Source organism: Protopterus annectens, chromosome 7.part0, assembly GCF_019279795.1.
Source record: "Protopterus annectens isolate FY-2018-M chromosome 7.part0, PAN1.0, whole genome shotgun sequence".
Classification (NCBI taxonomy): Eukaryota; Metazoa; Chordata; order Ceratodontiformes; family Protopteridae; genus Protopterus; species Protopterus annectens.
Genome location: NC_056739.1, coordinates 1,218,885,682 through 1,218,905,463, shown reverse-complemented (window position 1 = coordinate 1,218,905,463; position 19,782 = coordinate 1,218,885,682).

The window sequence follows — 19,782 nt, the reverse complement described above, 5'->3', positions numbered from 1 at the left end:
TCAGAGCCACATGCTTCAGGGGTCTAAACCTGGTCATCACAATGAACAAAACATGCTGGAGGGATAGGTTCCTGTCCCAGAGACTCCCCATACTCTGGAATAGACTACCCATACATGTCAAGCAGAGCGCCTCTTTGGCCCTCTTCAAAAGGAACCTTGACGATTGGATGGGAGATAGGAAATTCACCCCAGGGATCATGTCAGTTGCCCTGCTAGACAGAGGACCAGGGAAATAAATATTATGGAAAGAAATAGCCAGGGAATTGTTATGGCTAGGCTTGTATAGGCCCTAGGGCCAATAGCCTAGTACCTATCTATGAACCTATATTTTTAAGTTGGAAAATTGCTAGGTTACTAAATTCTGTAGCAATCTAATAACTCATTGCTACACTTGAAAGAACTGTTTGATGTTCACAAGCTGTCATTTAGTAAGTACAACTTTCACTGATATTTTAAACTGTATATGCCACTCAACAAGCCATATAAATTGGCACCCTGTGCATTTCCTTTGCCCTTATCCCCTAATTAGGTAACTGTGACTCTACCATAAAACTCAACAAAATGCACCAGTGTCCTTGATGCCCTTAAGAGCAAGGTATTTTGTTATATACAAATTATTTGGTGTGAACCGCCTGAGAATCTCAGAAAAGAAGACAGAAAGCCATATATTTGGCCAGTATTCTACACCTAGCTATATGGTTTATGGTAAGGCCAGAGTGGGGTTGTATAAGGACCATCCACATTTCTTAAAACTTTCACCTACACCTTTGCAAGCTACAGATAGTATAATAATACCTTTTACATTTGTAGTTTCTTATTGTTTACAAACAAATGTACACAGTTCTGCTTCGCTGTTTCCTTTCCTCTCCTTCTTTATCCCCAGGCTAATGCATACAGTTGTGCAACTTAGTTTAGTATAAGCTACATTATATATTCCAGCCTGTTTTATTTGAGATATCAGATGATTTTTCATCCCAGTTATACAGTTTTCCATGTTTTTATTCATTCTGTTTGTAATTCAGTTCTCTTTGAATTGTTGATGAGATTATAAATAATGTAAATGGTAAAATTATTCTGAAATTAGAGATGTTTAAAATAGTGCTCCCTCTCAAAACTGAGTAAAGGCTTGTATCATTAGGGCTAAGAGACTGAAGGGACAGATATTTGATAAACACTGAAGTGGAGCCTGGATCTGGAGCTTTCTAAAACAAATCATTCTTGAGCGCTGTTAGTGGACTAAGCACATCCAGAAGATTTTTTTAAAAACATCGACCAAAAGTTAAAAGTTATGAGCCAGAACTTAGTCTCAGAATGGTATTTCTTGCCGTAGAAAGTCAGATGTTATAAATGTTTCTTGGATAGCCAGAGACTTTGTGACATTTCTTACTATTAGTTAGATCAGATATAATTTATATGTACAAAAATACAGTATTCCCTTTCTATAAGTCTAGAAATGCAGCCAAATTAAAGCAGGATTCACAGTTTGCGTACGGTTTCAGTAAATGGACTTTTGAACAGTGAAAATAACCTTCAATCAAGAATACAGATAAGAGCAAAATGTGCTGTAAATACGAGTACAAAAACATCTTGTTTGTATGCTACAAGGCTTGGGAAACAAGGTTATAGAGGCTTGTAAAAACTTAAAGGGTTTATTATTATTAGGAAATACTTGAGATACATTTAAAAGTTTTTCATAATTGGACTGATGTGCAGATAGTGATGGCAGTACCATCTACAGAAGGCAGTACAAATGCTCGGGCATGAATGCAGAAGTCAGCTCAAATATCAAGAATTGCAGAATATCAATTGTACTATTCAGGAGGAAAGGAATATGAAGAATATGAATGCAGAGGACTATTTCAGTTTATCAAAGGAATGTGAAAATAAATGCAGAGGACTGTTTCACTTTATCACACTGTAATAGCAAACAGTATTCAGATATTGTTGACATCTACCTTCGCTGTAGATAATAAAGCATTCTTAACTGTGACATCAACCTTCGCTGTACGTAATAAAGCATTCTTAATTGAACTGCAGTGTGTGCGAAGACTTCATTTCAAAAGTTCAAAAAGATTTGGCTCATAACAGAGAGACTGGCACCTCTTCAGCACAGTTCAGGGTAAAGAACAGATACAGACATTTATTCCAGTCTCATTCCAGTTGTTTCCAGTTAATTCCAGTATCATACAGTCATATCAAGTCTTTCAGTATAGAACTCATAAGTTGTGTCTTTTGCTTCCTATCAGTGAAGGCAGTCATTATAATGGATGGATTTTCTAGAGAACTCAGTTTCCATATGCTGTTTTCCTTCCCCAAAGCTACATATTGCAAATGTTCCTTCTTGTCATAAAAGTCAGTGATTATAATTGCTGTGATTTCTTAGGAAGGATGCAGATCTGAGTCCATTCTTTTAGACTGAAAAGATACAAAACTATATATACCAAACAATAAAGAAAAAAAAAATAGAGACTCCACATGAAAGTAGGTAACATAGGTAGAATGTCTGCAATGCATGTGGCATTTCACTGCTTTTGGTGTGCTCAACTACAGCAAAATTTTGCTGAATGTATTTTGAGACTTAAGAAGGCAGTTTTATTCTGGGTTTCTCTCCTCTTAATTGACTATGGAAACTAAACCCTTTAATTTGAAGTCAATGTGCATGGTGGTGAATGTATTGTTGCATATGATGGAGAATGTAGGCATCACCCTAAATGTGTGTGAGTAAAATTGTCTTTTATTTCTATGTATTTCTGCTATGGAATAAATTATTAAGGAGTTACCACAGCACTGGATTTCGCAGCCCAACAGAATAACAATATAGATATTGTGATGTTATGATGTAGTGCCACGTGTGCCGGGGAGAGTAGGGTAGTACATGCATGTGCCAGCATATCTAGCTGGAGTTTTGTAAAGAATTTTACATTATTTGACTATCATAGTAATTTGTACAGACATTTGAGTTAAAATGTATTTGTAAAGTTACTTGTGTTAAAAATGCATCAACAGTAGGTTCTGCTGGACAGAAAGAATGTATGAATGTATATTAGGTTGCATTGTTGTAACTGATCAAATGTGTGTTTATCAGAGAACCCTGGAAGGGTGGAAAGTTTGAAATTGTGTTATAGCTTACAGATGCTGCCACAGATCTTAGTAAAGCTATGTGTGTGTACTGTACCAGAGTCAGGTGACCCGAGGTGATGTCATCCTCTGACTAGCATCTGGTTTCTTTGGAACCCTCCCAGCAGCACTTTAGAACCTGACAGGATAACAAATCCACACAGACAAAGAGAGACATCATCTGGCTTTTGCTGTGGTAAGACACTCAGCACACATCAGCTTGCCTTGTTTTAGTAAGTAGTCAGGTAACAGTAATTTTTTAGTTAGTTAGGGACATTTAGTGTGAATGGTTTAGTATTCTGTATCTGTGGGAAGTTATCCAACTGTATTATTTTTATATCTCTGTGGTTGAAACGTTGTTGTTTATTATCAATCATGTTCAATCCATTGACAGTGACTCATTACTTTGGTATCCATAAAAAGGCACAAAAACATCCAGTACCCCTCTTTGGACCGATTATTTCTTCTTCAGGTTCTAAGATGGAACAGACAAGTATTTATTTACATAAAGGTTTTAAAAAATGGTTTGGTCAGTAAAAATCTTTTATCAGCAATAGCTGGTATTTTTTAACTACTATTAAAAGAATAGCATGGAATCCGGAATAGTCATTCAGTATTTCTAATTTAGTATATTTATACAACTCCATGCCTTTAGGAAATTGTGTTAAGATGGCCAAGACCGTGAGCAGTTAGCAGCACCATTTTTCAGCTCTGCTTCATTTTAACTTCTCTGACAGGATTTATTACTAAAAAAAACTCAAACAGAACATTTCAAAACTTGTTGGATTTATAGTTGGACATTTGCTGAAAGACTTACTACAAAAATAAGTTTGCAACTCTTTTAATTGCTCTTTCCTTTCAAGAAATCTAGAAAGAACTAATTGTCACAGAATGAGCCACTCTAAACCCAGTATAGGACAGTACTATGAAAATAGACATACAGGCTATACTAAGTAATATCAGTGAGTTATGTGTAAATATAGATAAATTAGAAAGTAAAATGGACAATTTCAATGAGGAATGTAAAAAACAAGTTGAAGTGCTGAGTGAATCTCTTAAACAACAATCATCACAAATCTTGAGTATAGAAGAGGCAATGTTTGATTTTGATGAAAGATTACTTGAAAATGAGAATAACACTAAATGTCTTCTGAAACAAAACAACTTATTCTGGGATAAAATAGAAGACTTAGAGAACAGATCTACAAGAAATAACATCAGGATTTACAGGATTCCTGAAAAAGAAGAGGAAGACAGTATGATTCAATTCCTTAATATCTGGCTGCCTAAAACTTTGAACCTGCCTGAAGCTTTTTCCTTTGGCATTGAAAGTGTACATAGATCACTTTCTAACTCATCTTAAAAAAAAAAAAAAAAACACCTTCACCAAGGTCAGTGATCATAAGATTTTTCTCAAGTCAGGGTAAGGATTTAGTCTTAAAAGCTGAATGGACTAGTTAAAATTAAAGGAAATACTATAAGATTTGACAATGACTATTCTACATTAGTGTTATCCAAGAGAAAAGCATATGTGCATCTTGTTAAAAGCTTAAAGAGAAATAATATTAAAGCACAAATCGTATTTCCAGCAAAAATAAGGATTTACCTTCCAGAAGGAAAGATTTCTAACACCTTGGAAGATGCAATGGACTTTATTCAGAGAACTCAAGTCCTAGAAAAAACAACAGAAGAAATGGAGTGGAATCTTCTTTGAGGAGAAATACAACAAGAGATGGTTGGTTAATAAAATTTAAAAAAGCAGTAAAAAAACTGAAGGACAAATGAAAATACATGTATTTCACGGTTATGAATTCTTATTAATTTAAATAAATGGTTGAATACATATGAATAAGTGCTGCATATTACTTTTTACAAGGTAAGTCATTTATTTCTTTATCTCCCTACTTCAAATGGTTACTAGTTCTCTTTTTAAAATGTTAGAGTCTGATTCTTTTACCTATATATGAAAGTAAAGCCACCTATTTTCACTTAGAGGTTTAAAAGGTTAAACTATTCATCTTATTAAAAGTTAATGGTTATTATGATGAAACTTATGGCAGGTGGCACACTTTCTGATATCTTGGCAGGGCTGAGTAATGTACTATTAAAAATAATATAAGATGCAACAAATGACACTAAAGAGGCATGTTACATTACATTCTGGGTTTCTTAAAATGGTCCAGTAGTATGTTACTGATAGTGATAGTATACTTGTCATGCAATAGCACCCAGGAAAGATGTGCTATATTATAAACAAAGTATAAAAATATAGATTTTACATATATAAAAGTTACAATTGAAATTATATCAGATAATTACAGTAACACACTTTTACAAGTAAAACCTGGATGAGACATCACAGCCATTCTTTTAATGCAAGTTTATATATTATGTCTCCTTTAAAAAATGATAGCCTGCTTTTTATTAAACATCTCATTAAAAATAGTGCTTGCTGAATCATTAAATGTTATTTCTTTGAGTGCAATGACGTTTTGGTGGTTGGGATACTTTGAGATTTTGTTTTGTTGTTTTTTTCATGGCTCGAAGGAGTTTCAGGAATTGATATGTGGTGTGGAGGTGGCTTGGATTCACTTGTGGACATATTTGTGTGAATTGCAACTGATGGATTGTTAATTTTCAAACCCTTAGCATGATAAACCAGCTTGAAACAACTTAGAGTCATGAGCACTTTTGTGATGCTGCACGGGTTCTAAAAATCTAAGAACTGTCCAGGTTGCTTCTTACTGCTTAAAAGTAAATAATCATAATGTTTTGAATCATATACTTAGATGTCAATGAATACAAGTTAGATAATAAGCAAAGGACAGTGAATTACATTCTAAACCACTGTCAGTTATTAAATAGTTCTAAATGCTTGCTACTGATTGTATACTTGACATGCAATAACACCCAGGAAAGTTATACTATACTACAAACAAAGCATAACAAATATAGTTTCGTACATATATAAAAGTTATTATTGAAATGCTATCAAATAATTAGAGTAATATTCATACTTTTACAAGTTAAACCTGAATAACACGTAACTGCCATTTTTTTAATGCAAGCTTATATTCTATGTCTCCTTTAAAAATCTACAGTCTGCTTTATAGTAAACATTCCATAGATATAGGGCTTACTGAATCATTAAGTGTTATTTCTTTAAATACAATACATTTTAGTGGGTAACATACGTTGAAATGTTTTTTGTTGGGTTTTTTTTTAGTGGTTTGGAAGGGTTTGGGGATTGATGTGTGGAGTGGAGATGGCATGGATTCACTCGTGAATGTTTTTGTGTGATTGTAGCTGAAAAACTGTTCATTTGCATGCCCTTGTCATGAGGTCCAGCTTGAAGCAGCTTAATTAGAATCATGAGCACTTTTGTGGTGCTGCAATAGTTTTAAAATTCTAAGAATTGTCCAGGTAACTCCTTCCTGTCTAAAAGTAAATAATCATAATATTTTGAATCATATGGTAAGATGTCAATCAATACAATTTAGATACTTATCAAAAGATAGTGAATTGCATTCTAAAACACTGTCAGTTATTAAATACTGCTGAATGCTTACAGTATACCAAAAAGATAGTTTATATATCAGCCTATAGAATGACACTTCTGATAAAAAAATTAGGATTATGTTTCTCTGTAGTTGCCTCTTTTTAATAATAACAAAACTTAATATCACAAAATAATTTATTATGGAAAGTTTGAATCTGAAAAGGAAAGATATTCAGATGTTTGTTCAGATACTATTAGACATGACATTTAAGGAAAAAAATAGGACTGATTCTAACAGTAGTACTAGATTAATTAATATCAAATATATAAGGGTAAATATAAATGTTCTATTATATGACACTCTACACTAGGATTATAGCTAAAATATAACACCTAGAAATATAGTAATAGTACAAGACATAGTATACAAACAGAAATAGAGAGAGGTCAAAATAAGTAAATATGTATATGGCTAAAGAACATAAATATGTTTGCAAGGGTGGGAAGTTGGCATAGTGGTTAAGTTGTTCACCTTACAGGCACAAGATGCAGGGTTTGATTCAAACATGGGGTAATTGTCTGGGCTTGGAATGCCTCACAAGGACAGTTAGCCTAGTACTAATTTATAAACTTATGATCCTATGTACAACTTTACACATATTAAATAAAATAGAAAAAATATAAAATCATCTGACCTATAAATTAATAAATATGAAAATAACAACTGAGTTCCTCCCTATAGTAGACCGGGGGGATAATGTGAGGTACAGGGAAAGATGATTGTAGAGATATTCAGTTTGTTCAACCTATAATAAATATTATGCACACTTGCTTAACTTTTCTTATTTATAGTAACTCGCTGACTGGCTTTTTTAAAATGATGCATAAAAAATGACACACGTTAATATGAACCAGAAGCACAAGCTAAGGTTTGGCATCAGAGCGAAACACAGCTGGTATGTTTTAAAACACATCCAAAGGCAGCAATTCCATCTAGTGCAAGTCTTTTATTGAAACAAACAAATAAAAGACTTGCACTGGATGGAATTTCTGCCTTTGGATGTGTTTTAAAACTTACCAGCTGTGTTTCGCTCTGATACCTGATTTTTGCTGTTTTACCATTTGGACTGTGAGGGGTGTGCAGAGCGTTTACTATTTGTGAGTTTTTGTCTTGGTTGCAAGCTAAGGTTTGTTAGTCTAATGGAGAGTTTTATAATTTTTTTTTCTTTTTTTTTTTCAACAAACTAGGAATATGTTATTCCATGGTACAATGCTATAGGTTTACATCATTAGGTATTTCTTTATTTGTTTCAAAAGTATTGTCCATAGCTGAAGAGCTCATATTGTTATATATAAAGTATATAAGTTCTTTACATAAATGCAATTTCATTATACCCGTGTTTTTCTCTCTTATATAAATGTCTCATTGTAAATGCATATATATTTATATTACTGAATTGAATAATCCAGTAAAGAGGGGGAGTCTGTTCAAATACTTGCAATTACATAAAGCACAAATAGTATTTGTGCAGAAAACACATTTACTTAATAAAGATGCAAATAAACTTTCATTAAACAATTATTTGGTTTTAGCAGATTCTGGCTTTTGAGCTAAAAGAAGAGGTGTCCTCATTTTATGGAAGAACTCACCAGTAATGCCTAAAGTAAAAGATACCTATATTGATAAAAATGGTATGTTAAGCATTGTTATAATTGAGTGGAATAGAAAACTATATACACTGGTAAAGTCTTAATGGATTACAGGGGTTGGAGCTAAAGGTACAAAAAATTGCTTACAGTATATACTATAGCCTATTACATGGAAGGTGAAGTCATAATGGCCAGTAATTTTAATTGCATTTTAGCAGGCAAATATTCCACTCCAGATAGAAAGCTGAGAATCACATCCTCAGCTAAACACTTAATGAATTTTGTAAAGCTAATAAATTTTAAGGATATATATGAGCTAAGGAAAACAAACTCACTTCAATTTACCCATTATTCATATAGATGTGGAACACAAACAACTATTGATAACATTTTTGTCTCAAGCAACCTATTTTCACATATCAGAGAAGCTTCAATAGTTTCATGTCCATTATTGGAGCATAATAGTATAATCTTTAATATTATTCTAAAAACTGACAATCTAATACATTACAGGTGATTACCAGTGTACATTATTTAAAAAAAAGGATACAAAGATTGGTATGTTAAAGAGATCAAAAATGTCCTAGAAATAAACATGAATGGTGAAGTAACTGACAATGTCCTGTGGGATTCACAAAAGGCTTAATTAAACAGTAGAGATACAAGGTGGTGTATTAGTAAAACAAGAGAATGGGACAAAGAATTGAATATACTGCAGGCCAGAAGTAGACACACTGAAGCTAAATCTAAAACCAAATTACATTATCAGTCAGTCTGAACGTAAAAACCTAAATACAAAATTGAAATTCTAAATCATAAAGTTTCAATAAACCTGGAAAAACTTAAACTTTAGGCATATTCAGTAAACCCTTTAAGCTTACATAAACTTGCTCTTAGATCAAAGAAAATGAATAAACTAAACCATATTAACAAAATTATAACATACATAAATAATGAAAAAGAAAGTAGAGCAAATATTAAAGGTATTCTTGAGGGCTTTAAAATATTTTAAAATAAATAATACAAATAACCTAGATAATGATGATATAGTTGAAACTTTTCTAAGGGAAAATATAAATAATAAATTAACAAGTGAACAAATAAAAAATTGTAGACCATTCACTTTAACAGAAATAAAAGATCAAATAAAAAAGTTAAAAAAATAATATGGAGCCAGGCTTAGATGGTCTTATACCAGAACTATATAAGATACTACTGGATGATTCAGTTAAAGTATTAGGTAAAGTCTATAGATAAATAAAAACAACTGGTGAAGTCTTGCCATCAAGGAAATATTCCCTTATAGCACCTATTTTAAAACAAGATAAAGATCCTACAAAGTGTTCTTCATATAGACTTATTTCACTTTTAAATGTGGACTATAAGCTTATATTTTAGCTAACAGAATTAATATATTTATACCCAAATTAATTAACAGTGATCAAACTGGGATTATTTTAAATAGACAAGCACAGGATAATATAATAGGAACAAACACATTAATAGACTTTGCAAATAAAAATAAAGAAACTTTCTATCATTAGCCTTGATTTAGATAAGGCTTTTGACTCAATTAATTGGTTGTACTTGTTTAAAATACTTAAAGTGTATAATTTCTCATCTGAGCTAATTGCATTAATTTTTAACTCTTTTGCTTATGTTAAAATAGGTTGTTTTCTTTCTAATTTCTTTAAATTAGAAAAAACAGAACAGAACAAGTCTGTCCAATGTCACATTTACTCTTTACACTTGCTGTAGAACCCTTCGCTAATAGTATTAGATCTGATAAGAACATTAATAGTATTGAAATAAAATAAGATTTCAAACTAAAGATTCAATACTTTGCTGATGATATTTTACTAACAATAGGAAATATGGAAAATTCAATAGAACATATAATTATTTCTATGAGTCAGCTAGAAAAATCTCAGACTTAATATCTAATCATAAAGAAGCAAATACATTAAAAAATTCATACAAAAATATTCTAACTCCAATTAGAATAGCAATCAAATGAAATACCTTGGTATAACCATCATGTCTAATATTAAAGGAATGATACAAACAAACTTTCAACAGGTTGTTGATTACATTTTAACCTTAATCACAAATTGGAACACATTCTTCTTTACCATGGAAGAACGATTAATACTTATTAAGATGGTAATTCTCCCTAAAATATGGGTTGTCTTACAATCTTTAGTACTAGTTTCACCAAAAAAATTGATGAAGAAGATAAATATTATTCTACTTAATTTCCTTTGATTGGAACAGAAAAGGATGTGATAATGGTGGAATAGGACTCCCTAATATTCAATTGTATGCTATTTCAGCAATTGTAAAAGTTATAGCATTGTGGATAAATTCATCTTATAATTCAAAATGGAAACAAAAACATCAAGAAATATTATTAGTAAATAATAAATATAAGTCAAAGTAAACTTTATTGTCATTTGGAACTACATGTGTATAGCCTAAATGAAATTTTGTGCATCAGCTCAATTCTTGAGACAACAAAGGAAAGTGAAACAACACATACAAGTAGAGGAATAAACATAACTAACAAATACAATAATACTCCCAATACACACAAGAAAGAGCAGATACATTTACCAACACTTATATACAAAAAGAATACCCTCCCCTGAGTTAAATTAACTACCATATTTGAAGTAATTCAAAACACACTACAGATTGAACAATGCTTAAGTTACTTGTCACGTTCCACTTTAATAAAGAAACCAAACACCAAAAGACCTTTGATGACCTTTATTGCTTGAACATAAAGAAATAAGTCCATCAAACTTTATTAAACTTAACTTTCTTTCATTGCACGTCATCAAAACATCAAATGACCATCCATAATGCAGCATAACACCACTCACTCTTGCTGAATAAGCAGCATCCTCCACCTGTTCACTTATCCTCACACTTTAGGCAGCATTCAACCACTCACCTTCATCCCAAACTTCAATTCCATCTAAACCACCAAATGCTGGCAGCATCCAAACACATATTTAGACAATTCCTATCAGAACTACTCCTCAAAAATTAATAATGAAGACTTCTCTGAAGAATAAAATAAATTAATATTAAAATCTACAGTTAAAACTACATCTTTATTATATTGGAAAAATTTCACTTAGAAATTTTTACACAGAGCCTTTGTCACTCCTAACAAAATTACAATTATGTATAAATCAAATAGAATTAAATGCTGGAGATATGATTTGTAAAAAAATAGTTGATTGGATGTATATGGTATATGAATGTGAAGTCATGTCCTACTGTTGGAAACAAATTAATAATTGTATTCAAGCTCTATGGTTAGATAGATGTAATACTTCTAAATTTTTAGTTTTATTTAATGTTCCCTTTCCTTAGATAATTCCAAAAAATCAAGTGCCTCTTCTTTGGTCTATTCTTGTTATAACCAGAAAAGTAATTACTAAAAATTGGAAAAGTAACTTATCCCTTCTAGTAATGAATTTGTTAGTATGGCAAAATTGTTTATAATAGTGAATTACATACTATAAATATGAGAACTTCTAATATTACACATTCATATAAATCTTGGTTTAAACTTAAAGACTTGCTTGAAAAATATTAATTGCTGTTGATGTATAACTTTGATGTATTGATCAGTTGTAGACCTATGTAAATAGTTATTTGTTTGTTTTGTAATTGATGTATTTACTTATTGTTTTAAAACCAAAGAAAAAAGAAAAAAAAAAAGAAAAAAAATTGTGTTAAGACATTAAGGCAGTACCAAAGTTCTAGAACATCTTATAAAAAATAAAACAGCTGAGACATTTTCTAGTCTACTGAATTAGTGCTGAATATTTTTTGTCATTTTATGGATGAAAGCTGTCATCTGATTCAGGGGGTCACAAGGGGTGACAATATAATATCATCATGCACATATCTGACCAAATTACTGGATCAAATCAGTTCAGATTTTGTCAGACATAGATGGACTGTGTGAGAAAAGACCTACAACAGTCAGGCATGGGTGTTGAAGAAGGTAGGATAGTGGCAATAAATAAGGAAAGAGGGTGACAGTTGATGTAATACCCCAGCCTCATGTATGTTATGGTGAAAATGGGGATTGATAATTATAGACAAATCTACTTCTCACACAAAGGGAAACTAGTGTATAAACATGGAAAATATAATCATTTTTAAATGATCTATGATGACATATTTTGTTATTTGAAAAGAAGAGAAAAGATTTGAGGATGTTATTTGTTATTTAAATTCTGCTACTGATTTTCTAAAGCTCAGCTCATGCTGAGTTAAAAACAAAATTATTTTAGGATATTATCTTAGAGGTTAATTATGAAAGTTGTGAGGTTAATTCTAGAGTACATAGAAAATCACACTGTACACTGTCATGTATTTGCATGGTAACTGTGGCCACTGTATAGTCATTAAAATCAAGATTTTTAAACTGACAGAAAATTAAAATTTCCAAAAGTTAAAGGAGGATTTTCAGACAAGAAATCTGTGACTTTGAAATAATGTTTCAGAGAAGGGGTTATGGCAAAAACATTTCACTCAGTATTGTTGACGAAGTGGATAAGAGGAGACAGTGATTTTGCCCATATTTTGGAAAGGGAAGTGAGTCTAAGAGAGGATTCCCAAAAAGAAAGATATGCTTTGGCTTGCCTATTACATTACAGTATTTATGCTAATTTCATAAATCGAGTTATAGTGATAAATGGAAAATTATACATGGAAATCCATAAATCATTACGGTCTTGGAGGAAGTCATGTATTTATTGATAAGAAGAAGAATTTGAGAAGTATATTAGAAAATAATAGGTCAACTGCTGTAAAATATTAGCAATACTAACAGTATTATTTTAATAAGATGGATAAATGTTTTGCCCTCAGAGCTGTTACTTTTGCAATTTTGAAAGATTAGTTTATCTCACTCTGTGTACTATGTGCAGTTTATTCTATGTTGCAAAAACTAGTAAAAAATTTTCCTTCAGGATTCTCGAATATCTTAGTACACTAAGAAAACACAGTGATGTCCAAAGCATTATGCAATTGTTGGAATAACTGTGACAAGTTTAAAAAGTATGTTTTTTTGTCTTTTTGTAATTGATGGAAGAACATCTTGGTGGTTGTGATGTGTATGTAATGCTACAATGTAAACACTTGAATTGGCAAATCAAGTTAAATACCACTTTTCCTCTTGGGTTAAATGAAGCATTAATCCTTGAGAGTTTGTTAGAATGCAGAGATGAAATATGAATGTTATTGCTATTGTTTTAAACAGATGAGGAGTTTGTTTTCCCTTTGTATTAATGGATGATGTGTGAGGTTATTTAACATGAACTTTCTGGTGGTCCATTTTTATATGCTTCATTTTGTATTATGTATTGTTTTGCATTCCTAGTTTAATTATTTACATTTGTTTTTATGTTTTCTCCATGATTATCAATATGCAGTTGGACTATTTCCTCATCACAAGCTCCTTCTGCACTGTCGGTCTCACTGCAGTTATTGGGTTAGTTGTACTGTATTTTGATCTGAATACAAGCTGCTCATCTCCAGTCATTCTTTCTACCCCTCTGCATATTCATTTATCAATCATCCTTTTCAAGCACTTTGATGCAATGTGACAGTTGTCTGGTACTTCTGTCCTGTCTGCAGTTTTGAATATCTCCTTTGTAATTTTGCACTGTCTCTACAATGCTTATTCTTCAGTCATCTAGGGAGTGTCTATCCCTCCATACTACATTAGCTACCTTTTGGAACCATTTGTCATTTAATGCTTTGATTATATTTGTTATAACATTATCTGAGTCTACTGTTTTCCTTGACAATGCTTTCATTAGTGTGTTTTGTTCTCCTTCTCTAGTGAATTTTTCTTCCTCTTTCATCATAGGCTATGCATGTGGTAGCACAGCTTCAGCAGGATAAAACCCTGACTTTGAACTAGCAGACTTTTGTTTGACTTGTGACTCTGGTGCTTGATAGTGAAGCAGGGAGGAAGAGTATGCCTATCATGGGGAGTTGGGAGGGATCTGCCTGCAACCAGTAACAGTGTTGGTTGAGATTGTGGCTGTGTCTTCCTGATTGCTAAGTAGGCCAACTATAGAAAGGTAGTAGATGTGGACATGAACAAGATGATGTGTCTGGTGATGATTCCATCATCCTTGCTCCACCTGGTTAAGGAATCCTTCCAAAATTTCCATTCCATTGGCCATATATCTTGTGATCATTCCTCAGATCTTGCCTATCTGTTCTATGTGGTGGAATGGCAGACCACAAACCAGAAGGTAATTCTTTCATCAGAGAGGGAAGATTCACCTGTAGGGTCAAGCAGAATCCAACCACTATCTCTAGCAACTGAGAAGAACTGAATGAGCTCATAGAGACTGGGTTGAGGCCATAGATGAAAGAGAGAAAAATAGAAGGCCCATAAATTGGAGATAAAAAGAGAAAAAGCTTCTTGAAGTACTCCTTTCATTTGCCCTTGATGCCCTATATACTGGTGATTAGATTATTGTTGGCCTCATTTATGACTGACATCTGTTAAGCTTCTTCTTTATATTTTTTGACATTGCCTGCAACCTGATAAGGCTTCTTTGTGCCATCTGCTCAGTCACATTCCAGAAAGTATTGTAACTGTTCTTCTTACTTTGGTGTTACACCATTAGCATTCCTCTTTAGCCTGGTATGTCTTTTCTTTTACTTCCTCCTGCACTTTCTTTGAAAATTTTCTGGATTTCTGCATTCCACGTCCAGTTCTCCTTATGTACCTTGTTTCCACAGCTGGTTTGACTACATATTTGTTCTGTTCATGAATGCTGTTTTGAGTTGCCATCATTCATCTTCTTCTACATATTTCCCCCTTTCTTATTCCTGAGATGTTAGAACCAGGAGCATGTCTCTGAACTCTCGTGCCTTCTCTGATCATCTCTTGCAGATGAGGTTAACTCATTAGGAAATACCTGTTAAAACAAACATGAAATATAAAAATACAAGTGATCTGAAGAAAAGATCTATGTAGATTGTGAATGAGTAGGAGAAACATTACATCTCTTTTCCTGGAATTTTCTGGAATGAAGGCAGTTGTTTTTTTTTTTTTTTTTTTTGTAGAAATTGCTAGTAAAATAAGCTGGATGTCTGTGATAGTAATGTTAATGTAATTAGTTTGGGAGGTTATTTTGGTGGTCTGCGTATTACAAAAAAATTATTATATGATTATTTTATTATCTGAAAGATACAGACTGAAAGATGTGGGATGTTATTGTATAATAAAATTTGGAATACATACATAGGGTTTTATTATGGATTTGAAAAAAATAATGTATGTATTGCTATTATGAAGACTTTACAACTAAGAATGAGTGTGAATGTTTATAAATATCTGACTATATGCTCCTATGTTATAAATAAATCTCCCTACTGCATTTTAGGAGAATTTCATTATGTTGTCTGCTGTTAATGCTGTGGAGTTACCTGTGGCCGAGGTGTTGCCTTCTGCTTGTTTTAGTGTTCCTACATTTTTAGAAGCTGTTCACTTTACAAATCTTTTTTGTTGGATGGCCTGATTTTTTTTTTTTTTGGAAATGGTGTCTGTTCCTAAGGATGGTTGTTGTGTCTTTCGGCTTTTCCCGGTTAGGGGTCGCCACAGCGGAACTCCTGTCTGCTAAGGACTGGCAGCAGATTTTTACGTGCCAAGTTCCCAGCTCTGATGCACAACCTTCAACGAAGGTACGCCTATTCACGCATATCTCCACACAGAATCACTTATTCTATTCTGGGACTGAGTGATGGAGACTGATCTATTTCAGCTGCTACTACAGTGAACTGTGCTTTCATTTCACTAGAAAGAATAATTGCCAGGCAAGGAGAAACATGCAGAATCTGTACCTGAGGAAGTATGTCCCTGTCAGTGTGCCGTACCTATTGCTGCTGGTGTTGAAAAAACTGCAGTGTACTGTCTGAAAGGTATTCTTAGGTGACTGTAGCAAAAGTAAAAGGCTTAAGCTTTCTGCAGCATCTTCAGAACTAGGATTGACTGTGTTGTCAGACTGAAAAGGGAGATAAAACATTTCCTTTATGGTATATATTTTATTTTGGGCACACAGCTTCAGATGTGTATTCTAGCATTCCCCTTGGAACAGAATTAATGGACTTGAGTTTATCTTGCTAGGAAATTACAAGTGCTTTCAACAGAATGAGCATTTGAAACCAGGTTCAGACTTTTTGTGAAAACTTCACTATGTAAACAAAAAAACAGATGTTTTTCAGGTTTGGCCTGATATCTTGACTGCTATTGGTAAGAAACAAACTATACTTTTATACTGTAAAGAGCGGACAATATAAAGAAGTTAACTGATCTCCTGGGTATCTGGACTTATTGGTGGAATGCATGGGCTGTGCAGGATTTTAAGGATAATGTGTTTGTGTGAAATATTCTCTATATTAATGGCTTTAAAAAAACTTACACTATGCAGGTTTGTCAAGAGTCCCTTATTTTTGAATCTTAGCTAAGTATTGAATCATTAAGTACTCAACAAAGAAATACATTCACTGTGATATTTCAGGTTGTGATTCTAATCTGTGTCCTGCTTTTTCTGTTTGCTGTTAGTTCATTATAGGCATTTGCTGGGAACATCTACAAGTCTGATTATATATTCAGACAGACTCTGTTTCTGTTTTCCCTGAGTTTGTGTGTATGTGTATGTTGGGCTTCTTTCTCTACCTCATACTGCAGTGGAGAATATTCTTGCTACTTTGTTTTCACAATTCTTCTAGAGATATCTAATCTCCTTCATCTGCAAATCACGTTTTACATTCTGATTGTTTACAATGTCTAATGATTTGTTAGAAGTTGCTAAGGGTGATGCAGGAGTTGTTCGTGTTTCACACTTGTGTGTTTATCATCTGATGAGCTTGGTATGTATGCATTCTGCATGAAATTGTTTGTGTGAATTGTTAGTTGCTTCATTTGCTAAGAGGGAGTGACCATGTAAAAAAGACTAAATGTTCAATTTTTATGTATTCCTTAAAGAAAGAAAGGAATAGTGTTTTGTCTTGTCTTTGAATGCAAATAGCTCAGTGATGTTGGTAAATGGCTGTTTGTTTTGCATTCTGGTGTTAGAATGCTACTTTGCACTACAGAAATATGTAGTGTAACAGTTGTGAGGGAGGTTGTTTTCTGGTAATTTCAGGGATTATATGTATGATTTCAAGCCACAGTGGGATTGTCTGTAAATATATTGCTGTGTTTATTCCTGGTGGTGATGTTGTGATGGATTTTTTGGTACGGGGGAATCGCCATTCACATTTAACTGTTATGATACCACCTCTGTTCATGCTAGGGTTAAGTGATTAGTATTTATTTTATACACTCTGTTTCTAATTGTATTCTATTAGTTGGTGATGTTTCATTATCATTTGTGATGCAGTACAGAAAAATTGTGCTTGTCTGTTAAGATTTGTTTGTCAGTGGTTAATCAGGGAATGTTGCATTTATCTTCTCAGAGACCTCTTTTTTTTTTTTTTTTGAGGCACATTGGGAACTGTCATGCAATAATAAGGATTTAAGGCTAGTGTTGGAGGGGTTTCTCACTGCCTGGGAATTTAGAAGAAATTTTATGAAGTGACTTTAAATAATAGACTGCGGAGGGGGGCAAAGCTGTAGCTGGTGTCACTGGTGTAAGTGGTATCCTGAGCAATCCTTAGCTAGGAAAAACATCAAAGTCCAGAATTACTGTCTTTCAACAGCTCTTTCCTGCTATTCCTACAAAAGCTATTACAAGGAGCTCCAGCTTCATGCTACAGTTATTAACTTAGGCACACGTATGCAGTAGGCACTTGTTAAAATTATGTAAGCAGCTAAATGTTTAAGAGCATGTATGCTCAACAGCAATGACCAAGGACCAATTAGCACCTCTTCTGCAGTACAAAGTGTACCCCTTAACAGCTTGCATCCAGGGTAGCTGCTCCTTTTAACCCACCCTAGCTATAGCTTTGACAGGGGATATTAAAAAACTTGACTAGTGTAATTTTCTTAGCAGATGATTTTCTTTTCTGGTTAAGAATTTCTGATCTTCTGATGTAGATTTGTCTCCTGGGTTACTTTTAAACTCCCATAATCAAGAAAACAAAGTTTGACAAATCATCTACTAAGATGATTCAAGTTTTTCATTCAGTTTTAGATATTGAATTTTAGGTCTGTATAGATATTGAGAGTGCTTTGTTTCTGGTTAATATGCTTAACACTTTATTACAGAGACAGACCTGTAAGGTTCAATGCAACGGGGAATATAGTGTCTCCTTTTTTAGATGAGTCTACTAGGATAAGGGAATTGTCTGTGGACAGAGTGTGGGATGAAAATGGACATTTATTATCTCAGCAGCAGGATAATATGGCTCTTTGTACTTATCTCTTGCAGACACATAGTGAATCTTTCATTTCTTTTAATGGATGACTAGTGCATTTTAATGGTGTAGTGTTTATGTAAGTTGCTGATGCTGCCTTATCTTAGTGGAACTGCATTCAATTTTGGGTATGTTGCATGCCTCTTATGTTATGCTGTTTATTTGGATGAAAGTGGATAGGTTTCAGTCAACAAAATGGCATTCAGTTGCATTGTCTAACTCAAACTATAATATTCAAATAAAGCTGATGCAAGTCTGAATGAATTGTTTTGCTTCATTATTATCTGAACCGAACATATCTGGGTTAAAGAGAAAGGTATGGGGGATATGTCTGTGATGCTTTGAGAAGTCATTTCCAGGATCTTATGTGTACACCAGAGATCCATTCACTTTCATGTGTCACTATGAAGGTTTTTTATTCAGTTTCCATTCAGCTCTGTGGCAGTATTCCTTTCACTATGGCTTTAATATACAGTTCCTGTTTTCCTGTAAGTCTGGTAACGATAACCTTTCTGGATGTCATTGACTAATGGTTAGATTGGTTCCCCTATTCCTAAGGAATGTAGCATTAGAGATGGATGCTCCTTCCATGGGATTTTATTTCTCTTTTCAATTGAAACTGATTCTTTTAGGTAAAGATTTTTGTGTAGTACCTGGAGTATTCCTCCTCATAGTTTTTACTTAAGCAGTACTTGTTTGGACTCATCTACACAAGCTGGAGTGCAGTGTTTGAAATCCGGACTGACTTATGTAGGCTTGACTTTCAACAATGCAAAACATTCAGGGCTTGAAGGATTTGACTTCTATCCCATATATTTTTTTTAATATTAGAGCTGTCATTTGGTAGGTGAAATTTAACAAATAAGGAGTGGGATAAAGTTTTGTGGTCAGTGCAGGGTATTTTATAGGTTCATAGGTAGGTACTAGGCTATCTGCCTGAGGGCATTTATAAGCCTAGCCAGAGTGTGTCAGCTTTTGTTGCCCCATTGATTAATTAACTGCGCCTCTGTCAAGCAGAGCCAATTAAGTGATCCCAGGGGTGTATTTCCTGTTACCCATCCACTCATCAAGGTTTCTCTTGAAGAGTGTTAGTGAGGGGCTCTGCC